The sequence below is a fragment of the Prorops nasuta genome, unplaced genomic scaffold, assembly GCF_024137725.1.
Source record: "Prorops nasuta isolate Cenicafe-Biocafe unplaced genomic scaffold, Cenicafe_Pnas_1.2 PNAS00271, whole genome shotgun sequence".
NCBI classification, from domain to species: domain Eukaryota; kingdom Metazoa; phylum Arthropoda; class Insecta; order Hymenoptera; family Bethylidae; genus Prorops; species Prorops nasuta.
In genome coordinates, this window is record NW_027117067.1 from 12501 (window position 1) to 22500 (window position 10000).

The window sequence follows — 10000 nt, forward strand, 5'->3', positions numbered from 1 at the left end:
TGCGCCGCGTTGGACTTAGCCGCTGGTTGGACGGGTCGGCTCGCGAGCGAAGCGTTCGGGTCCGCCGGCCAAAAGCAATGCGCCGCGTTGGACTTAGCCGCTGGTTGGACGGGTCGGCTCGCGAGCGAGGCGTTCGGGTCCGACGGCCGAAAGCAATGCGCCGCGTTGGACTTAGCCGCTGGTTGGACGGGTCGGCTCGCGAGCGAGGCGTTCGGGTCCGACGGCCGAAAGCAATGCGCCGCGTTGGACTTAGCCGCTGGTTGGAGGGGTCGGCTCGCGAGCGAGGCGTTCGCGTCCGCCGGCCAAAAGCAACGCGCCGCGTTGGACTTAGCCGCTGGTTGGACGGGTCGGCTCGCGAGCGAGGCATTCGCGTCCGCCGGCCAAAAGCAATGCGCCGCGTTGGACTTAGCCGCTGGTTGGACGGGTCGGCTCGCGAGCGAGGCGTTCGCGTCCGCCGGCCAAAAGCAATGCGCCGCGTTGGACTTAGCCGCTGTTTGGACGAGTCGGCTCGCGAGCGAGGCGTTCGGGTCCGACGGCCGAAAGCAATGCGCCGCGTTGGACTTAGCCGCTGGTTGGACGGGTCGGCTCGCGAGCGAGGCGTTCGGGTCTGCCGGCCAAAAGCAATGCGCCGCGTTGGACTTAGCCGCTGGTTGGACGGGTCGGCTCGCGAGCGAGGCGTTCGGGTCCGCCGGCCAAAAGCAATGCGCCGCGTTGGACTTAGCCGCTGTTTGGACGGGTCGGCTCGCGAGCGAGGCGTTCGCGTCCGCCGGCCGAAAGCAATGCACCGCGTTGGACTTAGCCGCTGGTTGGACGGGTCGGCTCGCGAGCGAGGCGTTCGCGTCCGCCGGCCAAAAGCAATGCGCCGCGTTGGACTTAGCCGCTGGTTGGACGGGTCGGCTCGCGAGCGAGGCTTTCGCGTCCGCCGGCCGAAAGCAATGCGCCGCGTTGGACTTAGCCGCTGGTTGGACGGGTCGGCTCGCGAGCGAGGCGTTCGGGTCCGACGGCCGAAAGCAATGCGCCGCGTTGGACTTAGCCGCTGGTTGGACGGGTCGGCTCGCGAGCGAAGCGTTCGGGTCCGCCGGCCAAAAGCAATGCGCCGCGTTGGACTTAGCCGCTGGTTGGACGGGTCGGCTCGCGAGCGAGGCGTTCGGGTCCGCCGGCCAAAAGCAATGCGCCGCGTTGGACTTAGCCGCTGGTTGGACGGGTCGGCTCGCGAGCGAGGCGTTCGCGTCCGCCGGCCGAAAGCAATGCACCGCGTTGGACTTAGCCGCTGGTTGGACGGGTCGGCTCGCGAGCGAGGCGTTCGCGTCCGCCGGCCAAAAGCAATGCGCCGCGTTGGACTTAGCCGCTGGTTGGAGGGGTCGGCTCGCGAGCGAGGCGTTCGGGTCCGACGGCCGAAAGCAATGCGCCGCGTTGGACTTAGCCGCTGTTTGGACGGGTCGGCTCGCGAGCGAGGCGTTCGCGTCCGCCGGCCGAAAGCAATGCACCGCGTTGGACTTAGCCGCTGGTTGGACGGGTCGGCTCGCGAGCGAGGCGTTCGCGTCCGCCGGCCAAAAGCAATGCGCCGCGTTGGACTTAGCCGCTGGTTGGACGGGTCGGCTCGCGAGCGAGGCGTTCGGGTCCGACGGCCGAAAGCAATGCGCCGCGTTGGACTTAGCCGCTGGTTGGACGGGTCGGCTCGCGAGCGAAGCGTTCGGGTCCGCCGGCCAAAAGCAATGCGCCGCGTTGGACTTAGCCGCTGGTTGGACGGGTCGGCTCGCGAGCGAGGCGTTCGGGTCCGACGGCCGAAAGCAATGCGCCGCGTTGGACTTAGCCGCTGGTTGGACGGGTCGGCTCGCGAGCGAGGCGTTCGGGTCCGACGGCCGAAAGCAATGCGCCGCGTTGGACTTAGCCGCTGGTTGGAGGGGTCGGCTCGCGAGCGAGGCGTTCGCGTCCGCCGGCCAAAAGCAACGCGCCGCGTTGGACTTAGCCGCTGGTTGGACGGGTCGGCTCGCGAGCGAGGCATTCGCGTCCGCCGGCCAAAAGCAATGCGCCGCGTTGGACTTAGCCGCTGGTTGGACGGGTCGGCTCGCGAGCGAGGCGTTCGCGTCCGCCGGCCAAAAGCAATGCGCCGCGTTGGACTTAGCCGCTGTTTGGACGAGTCGGCTCGCGAGCGAGGCGTTCGGGTCCGCCGGCCGAAAGCAATGCGCCGCGTTGGACTTAGCCGCTGGTTGGACGGGTCGGCTCGCGAGCGAGGCGTTCGGGTCCGACGGCCGAAAGCAATGCGCCGCGTTGGACTTAGCCGCTGGTTGGAGGGGTCGGCTCGCGAGCGAGGCGTTCGCGTCCGCCGGCCAAAAGCAACGCGCCGCGTTGGACTTAGCCGCTGGTTGGACGGGTCGGCTCGCGAGCGAGGCATTCGCGTCCGCCGGCCAAAAGCAATGCGCCGCGTTGGACTTAGCCGCTGGTTGGACGGGTCGGCTCGCGAGCGAGGCGTTCGCGTCCGCCGGCCAAAAGCAATGCGCCGCGTTGGACTTAGCCGCTGTTTGGACGAGTCGGCTCGCGAGCGAGGCGTTCGGGTCCGACGGCCGAAAGCAATGCGCCGCGTTGGACTTAGCCGCTGGTTGGACGGGTCGGCTCGCGAGCGAGGCGTTCGGGTCTGCCGGCCAAAAGCAATGCGCCGCGTTGGACTTAGCCGCTGGTTGGACGGGTCGGCTCGCGAGCGAGGCGTTCGGGTCCGCCGGCCAAAAGCAATGCGCCGCGTTGGACTTAGCCGCTGTTTGGACGGGTCGGCTCGCGAGCGAGGCGTTCGCGTCCGCCGGCCGAAAGCAATGCACCGCGTTGGACTTAGCCGCTGGTTGGACGGGTCGGCTCGCGAGCGAGGCGTTCGGGTCCGACGGCCGAAAGCAATGCGCCGCGTTGGACTTAGCCGCTGGTTGGAGGGGTCGGCTCGCGAGCGAGGCGTTCGCGTCCGCCGGCCAAAAGCAACGCGCCGCGTTGGACTTAGCCGCTGGTTGGACGGGTCGGCTCGCGAGCGAGGCATTCGCGTCCGCCGGCCAAAAGCAATGCGCCGCGTTGGACTTAGCCGCTGGTTGGACGGGTCGGCTCGCGAGCGAGGCGTTCGCGTCCGCCGGCCAAAAGCAATGCGCCGCGTTGGACTTAGCCGCTGTTTGGACGAGTCGGCTCGCGAGCGAGGCGTTCGGGTCCGACGGCCGAAAGCAATGCGCCGCGTTGGACTTAGCCGCTGGTTGGACGGGTCGGCTCGCGAGCGAGGCGTTCGGGTCTGCCGGCCAAAAGCAATGCGCCGCGTTGGACTTAGCCGCTGGTTGGACGGGTCGGCTCGCGAGCGAGGCGTTCGGGTCCGCCGGCCAAAAGCAATGCGCCGCGTTGGACTTAGCCGCTGTTTGGACGGGTCGGCTCGCGAGCGAGGCGTTCGCGTCCGCCGGCCGAAAGCAATGCACCGCGTTGGACTTAGCCGCTGGTTGGACGGGTCGGCTCGCGAGCGAGGCGTTCGCGTCCGCCGGCCAAAAGCAATGCGCCGCGTTGGACTTAGCCGCTGGTTGGACGGGTCGGCTCGCGAGCGAGGCGTTCGGGTCTGCCGGCCAAAAGCAATGCGCCGCGTTGGACTTAGCCGCTGGTTGGACGGGTCGGCTCGCGAGCGAGGCGTTCGGGTCCGCCGGCCAAAAGCAATGCGCCGCGTTGGACTTAGCCGCTGTTTGGACGGGTCGGCTCGCGAGCGAGGCGTTCGCGTCCGCCGGCCGAAAGCAATGCACCGCGTTGGACTTAGCCGCTGTTTGGACGGGTCGGCTCGCGAGCGAGGCGTTCGCGTCCGCCGGCCAAAAGCAATGCACCGCGTTGGACTTAGCCGCTGGTTGGACGGGTCGGCTCGCGAGCGAGGCGTTCGCGTCCGCCGGCCAAAAGCAATGCGCCGCGTTGGACTTAGCCGCTGGTTGGACGGGTCGCTCGCGAGCGAGGCGTTCGGGTCCGACGGCCGAAAGCAATGCGCCGCGTTGGACTTAGCCGCTGGTTGGACGGGTCGGCTCGCGAGCGAGGCGTTCGGGTCCGCCGGCCAAAAGCAATGCGCCGCGTTGGACTTAGCCGCTGGTTGGACGGGTCGGCTCGCGAGCGAGGCGTTCGGGTCCGACGGCCGAAAGCAATGCGCCGCGTTGGACTTAGCCGCTGGTTGGACGGGTCGGCTCGCGAGCGAGGCGTTCGGGTCCGCCGGCCAAAAGCAATGCGCCGCGTTGGACTTAGCCGCTGGTTGGACGGGTCGGCTCGCGAGCGAGGCGTTCGGGTCCGACGGCCGAAAGCAATGCGCCGCGTTGGACTTAGCCGCTGGTTGGACGGGTCGGCTCGCGAGCGAAGCGTTCGGGTCCGCCGGCCAAAAGCAATGCGCCGCGTTGGACTTAGCCGCTGGTTGGACGGGTCGGCTCGCGAGCGAGGCGTTCGGGTCCGACGGCCGAAAGCAATGCGCCGCGTTGGACTTAGCCGCTGGTTGGACGGGTCGGCTCGCGAGCGAGGCGTTCGGGTCCGACGGCCGAAAGCAATGCGCCGCGTTGGACTTAGCCGCTGGTTGGAGGGGTCGGCTCGCGAGCGAGGCGTTCGCGTCCGCCGGCCAAAAGCAACGCGCCGCGTTGGACTTAGCCGCTGGTTGGACGGGTCGGCTCGCGAGCGAGGCATTCGCGTCCGCCGGCCAAAAGCAATGCGCCGCGTTGGACTTAGCCGCTGGTTGGACGGGTCGGCTCGCGAGCGAGGCGTTCGCGTCCGCCGGCCAAAAGCAATGCGCCGCGTTGGACTTAGCCGCTGTTTGGACGAGTCGGCTCGCGAGCGAGGCGTTCGGGTCCGACGGCCGAAAGCAATGCGCCGCGTTGGACTTAGCCGCTGGTTGGACGGGTCGGCTCGCGAGCGAGGCGTTCGGGTCTGCCGGCCAAAAGCAATGCGCCGCGTTGGACTTAGCCGCTGGTTGGACGGGTCGGCTCGCGAGCGAGGCGTTCGGGTCCGCCGGCCAAAAGCAATGCGCCGCGTTGGACTTAGCCGCTGTTTGGACGGGTCGGCTCGCGAGCGAGGCGTTCGCGTCCGCCGGCCGAAAGCAATGCACCGCGTTGGACTTAGCCGCTGGTTGGACGGGTCGGCTCGCGAGCGAGGCGTTCGCGTCCGCCGGCCAAAAGCAATGCGCCGCGTTGGACTTAGCCGCTGGTTGGACGGGTCGGCTCGCGAGCGAGGCTTTCGCGTCCGCCGGCCGAAAGCAATGCGCCGCGTTGGACTTAGCCGCTGGTTGGACGGGTCGGCTCGCGAGCGAGGCGTTCGGGTCCGACGGCCGAAAGCAATGCGCCGCGTTGGACTTAGCCGCTGGTTGGACGGGTCGGCTCGCGAGCGAAGCGTTCGGGTCCGCCGGCCAAAAGCAATGCGCCGCGTTGGACTTAGCCGCTGGTTGGACGGGTCGGCTCGCGAGCGAGGCGTTCGGGTCCGCCGGCCAAAAGCAATGCGCCGCGTTGGACTTAGCCGCTGGTTGGACGGGTCGGCTCGCGAGCGAGGCGTTCGCGTCCGCCGGCCGAAAGCAATGCACCGCGTTGGACTTAGCCGCTGGTTGGACGGGTCGGCTCGCGAGCGAGGCGTTCGCGTCCGCCGGCCAAAAGCAATGCGCCGCGTTGGACTTAGCCGCTGGTTGGAGGGGTCGGCTCGCGAGCGAGGCGTTCGGGTCCGACGGCCGAAAGCAATGCGCCGCGTTGGACTTAGCCGCTGTTTGGACGGGTCGGCTCGCGAGCGAGGCGTTCGCGTCCGCCGGCCGAAAGCAATGCACCGCGTTGGACTTAGCCGCTGGTTGGACGGGTCGGCTCGCGAGCGAGGCGTTCGCGTCCGCCGGCCAAAAGCAATGCGCCGCGTTGGACTTAGCCGCTGGTTGGACGGGTCGGCTCGCGAGCGAGGCGTTCGGGTCCGACGGCCGAAAGCAATGCGCCGCGTTGGACTTAGCCGCTGGTTGGACGGGTCGGCTCGCGAGCGAAGCGTTCGGGTCCGCCGGCCAAAAGCAATGCGCCGCGTTGGACTTAGCCGCTGGTTGGACGGGTCGGCTCGCGAGCGAGGCGTTCGGGTCCGACGGCCGAAAGCAATGCGCCGCGTTGGACTTAGCCGCTGGTTGGACGGGTCGGCTCGCGAGCGAGGCGTTCGGGTCCGACGGCCGAAAGCAATGCGCCGCGTTGGACTTAGCCGCTGGTTGGAGGGGTCGGCTCGCGAGCGAGGCGTTCGCGTCCGCCGGCCAAAAGCAACGCGCCGCGTTGGACTTAGCCGCTGGTTGGACGGGTCGGCTCGCGAGCGAGGCATTCGCGTCCGCCGGCCAAAAGCAATGCGCCGCGTTGGACTTAGCCGCTGGTTGGACGGGTCGGCTCGCGAGCGAGGCGTTCGCGTCCGCCGGCCAAAAGCAATGCGCCGCGTTGGACTTAGCCGCTGTTTGGACGAGTCGGCTCGCGAGCGAGGCGTTCGGGTCCGACGGCCGAAAGCAATGCGCCGCGTTGGACTTAGCCGCTGGTTGGACGGGTCGGCTCGCGAGCGAGGCGTTCGGGTCTGCCGGCCAAAAGCAATGCGCCGCGTTGGACTTAGCCGCTGGTTGGACGGGTCGGCTCGCGAGCGAGGCGTTCGGGTCCGCCGGCCAAAAGCAATGCGCCGCGTTGGACTTAGCCGCTGTTTGGACGGGTCGGCTCGCGAGCGAGGCGTTCGCGTCCGCCGGCCGAAAGCAATGCACCGCGTTGGACTTAGCCGCTGGTTGGACGGGTCGGCTCGCGAGCGAGGCGTTCGCGTCCGCCGGCCAAAAGCAATGCGCCGCGTTGGACTTAGCCGCTGGTTGGACGGGTCGGCTCGCGAGCGAGGCTTTCGCGTCCGCCGGCCGAAAGCAATGCGCCGCGTTGGACTTAGCCGCTGGTTGGAGGGGTCGGCTCGCGAGCGAGGCGTTTGCGTCCGCCGGCCGAAAGCAATGCGCCGCGTTGGACTTAGCCGCTGGTTGGACGGGTCGGCTCGCGAGCGAGGCTTTCGCGTCCGCCGGCCGAAAGCAATGCGCCGCGTTGGACTTAGCCGCTGGTTGGAGGGGTCGGCTCGCGAGCGAGGCGTTCGCGTCCGCCGGCCAAAAGCAACGCGCCGCGTTGGACTTAGCCGCTGGTTGGACGGGTCGGCTCGCGAGCGAGGCATTCGCGTCCGCCGGCCAAAAGCAATGCGCCGCGTTGGACTTAGCCGCTGGTTGGACGGGTCGGCTCGCGAGCGAGGCGTTCGCGTCCGCCGGCCAAAAGCAATGCGCCGCGTTGGACTTAGCCGCTGTTTGGACGAGTCGGCTCGCGAGCGAGGCGTTCGGGTCCGACGGCCGAAAGCAATGCGCCGCGTTGGACTTAGCCGCTGGTTGGACGGGTCGGCTCGCGAGCGAGGCGTTCGGGTCTGCCGGCCAAAAGCAATGCGCCGCGTTGGACTTAGCCGCTGGTTGGACGGGTCGGCTCGCGAGCGAGGCGTTCGGGTCCGCCGGCCAAAAGCAATGCGCCGCGTTGGACTTAGCCGCTGTTTGGACGGGTCGGCTCGCGAGCGAGGCGTTCGCGTCCGCCGGCCGAAAGCAATGCACCGCGTTGGACTTAGCCGCTGGTTGGACGGGTCGGCTCGCGAGCGAGGCGTTCGCGTCCGCCGGCCAAAAGCAATGCGCCGCGTTGGACTTAGCCGCTGGTTGGACGGGTCGGCTCGCGAGCGAGGCTTTCGCGTCCGCCGGCCGAAAGCAATGCGCCGCGTTGGACTTAGCCGCTGGTTGGAGGGGTCGGCTCGCGAGCGAGGCGTTTGCGTCCGCCGGCCGAAAGCAATGCGCCGCGTTGGACTTAGCCGCTGGTTGGACGGGTCGGCTCGCGAGCGAGGCTTTCGCGTCCGCCGGCCGAAAGCAATGCGCCGCGTTGGACTTAGCCGCTGGTTGGAGGGGTCGGCTCGCGAGCGAGGCGTTCGGGTCCGTCGGCCGAAAGCAATGCGCCGCGTTGGACTTAGCCGCTGGTTGGACGGGTCGGCTCGCGAGCGAGGCTTTCGCGTCCGCCGGCCGAAAGCAATGCGCCGCGTTGGACTTAGCCGCTGGTTGGAGGGGTCGGCTCGCGAGCGAGGCGTTTGCGTCCGCCGGCCGAAAGCAATGCGCCGCGTTGGACTTAGCCGCTGGTTGGAGGGGTCGGCTCGCGAGCGAGGCGTTTGCGTCCGCCGGCCGAAAGCAATGCACCGCGTTGGACTTAGCCGCTGGTTGGACGGGTCGGCTCGCGAGCGAGGCGTTCGCGTCCGCCGGCCAAAAGCAATGCGCCGCGTTGGACTTAGCCGCTGGTTGGACGGGTCGCTCGCGAGCGAGGCGTTCGGGTCCGACGGCCGAAAGCAATGCGCCGCGTTGGACTTAGCCGCTGGTTGGACGGGTCGGCTCGCGAGCGAGGCGTTCGGGTCCGCCGGCCAAAAGCAATGCGCCGCGTTGGACTTAGCCGCTGGTTGGACGGGTCGGCTCGCGAGCGAGGCGTTCGGGTCCGACGGCCGAAAGCAATGCGCCGCGTTGGACTTAGCCGCTGGTTGGACGGGTCGGCTCGCGAGCGAAGCGTTCGGGTCCGCCGGCCAAAAGCAATGCGCCGCGTTGGACTTAGCCGCTGGTTGGACGGGTCGGCTCGCGAGCGAGGCGTTCGGGTCCGACGGCCGAAAGCAATGCGCCGCGTTGGACTTAGCCGCTGGTTGGACGGGTCGGCTCGCGAGCGAGGCGTTCGGGTCCGACGGCCGAAAGCAATGCGCCGCGTTGGACTTAGCCGCTGGTTGGACGGGTCGGCTCGCGAGCGAGGCGTTCGGGTCCGCCGGCCAAAAGCAATGCGCCGCGTTGGACTTAGCCGCTGTTTGGACGGGTCGGCTCGCGAGCGAGGCGTTCGCGTCCGCCGGCCGAAAGCAATGCACCGCGTTGGACTTAGCCGCTGGTTGGACGGGTCGGCTCGCGAGCGAGGCGTTCGCGTCCGCCGGCCAAAAGCAATGCGCCGCGTTGGACTTAGCCGCTGGTTGGACGGGTCGGCTCGCGAGCGAGGCTTTCGCGTCCGCCGGCCGAAAGCAATGCGCCGCGTTGGACTTAGCCGCTGGTTGGAGGGGTCGGCTCGCGAGCGAGGCGTTTGCGTCCGCCGGCCGAAAGCAATGCGCCGCGTTGGACTTAGCCGCTGGTTGGACGGGTCGGCTCGCGAGCGAGGCTTTCGCGTCCGCCGGCCGAAAGCAATGCGCCGCGTTGGACTTAGCCGCTGGTTGGAGGGGTCGGCTCGCGAGCGAGGCGTTCGGGTCCGTCGGCCGAAAGCAATGCGCCGCGTTGGACTTAGCCGCTGGTTGGACGGGTCGGCTCGCGAGCGAGGCATTCGCGTCCGCCGGCCAAAAGCAATGCGCCGCGTTGGACTTAGCCGCTGGTTGGACGGGTCGGCTCGCGAGCGAGGCGTTCGCGTCCGCCGGCCAAAAGCAATGCGCCGCGTTGGACTTAGCCGCTGGTTGGAGGGGTCGGCTCGCGAGCGAGGCGTTCGGGTCCGACGGCCGAAAGCAATGCGCCGCGTTGGACTTAGCCGCTGTTTGGACGGGTCGGCTCGCGAGCGAGGCGTTCGCGTCCGCCGGCCGAAAGCAATGCACCGCGTTGGACTTAGCCGCTGGTTGGACGGGTCGGCTCGCGAGCGAGGCGTTCGCGTCCGCCGGCCAAAAGCAATGCGCCGCGTTGGACTTAGCCGCTGGTTGGACGGGTCGCTCGCGAGCGAGGCGTTCGGGTCCGACGGCCGAAAGCAATGCGCCGCGTTGGACTTAGCCGCTGGTTGGACGGGTCGGCTCGCGAGCGAGGCGTTCGGGTCCGCCGGCCAAAAGCAATGCGCCGCGTTGGACTTAGCCGCTGGTTGGACGGGTCGGCTCGCGAGCGAGGCGTTCGGGTCCGACGGCCGAAAGCAATGCGCCGCGTTGGACTTAGCCGCTGGTTGGACGGGTCGGCTCGCGAGCGAGGCGTTCGGGTCCGCCGGCCAAAAGCAATGCGCCGCGTTGGACTTAG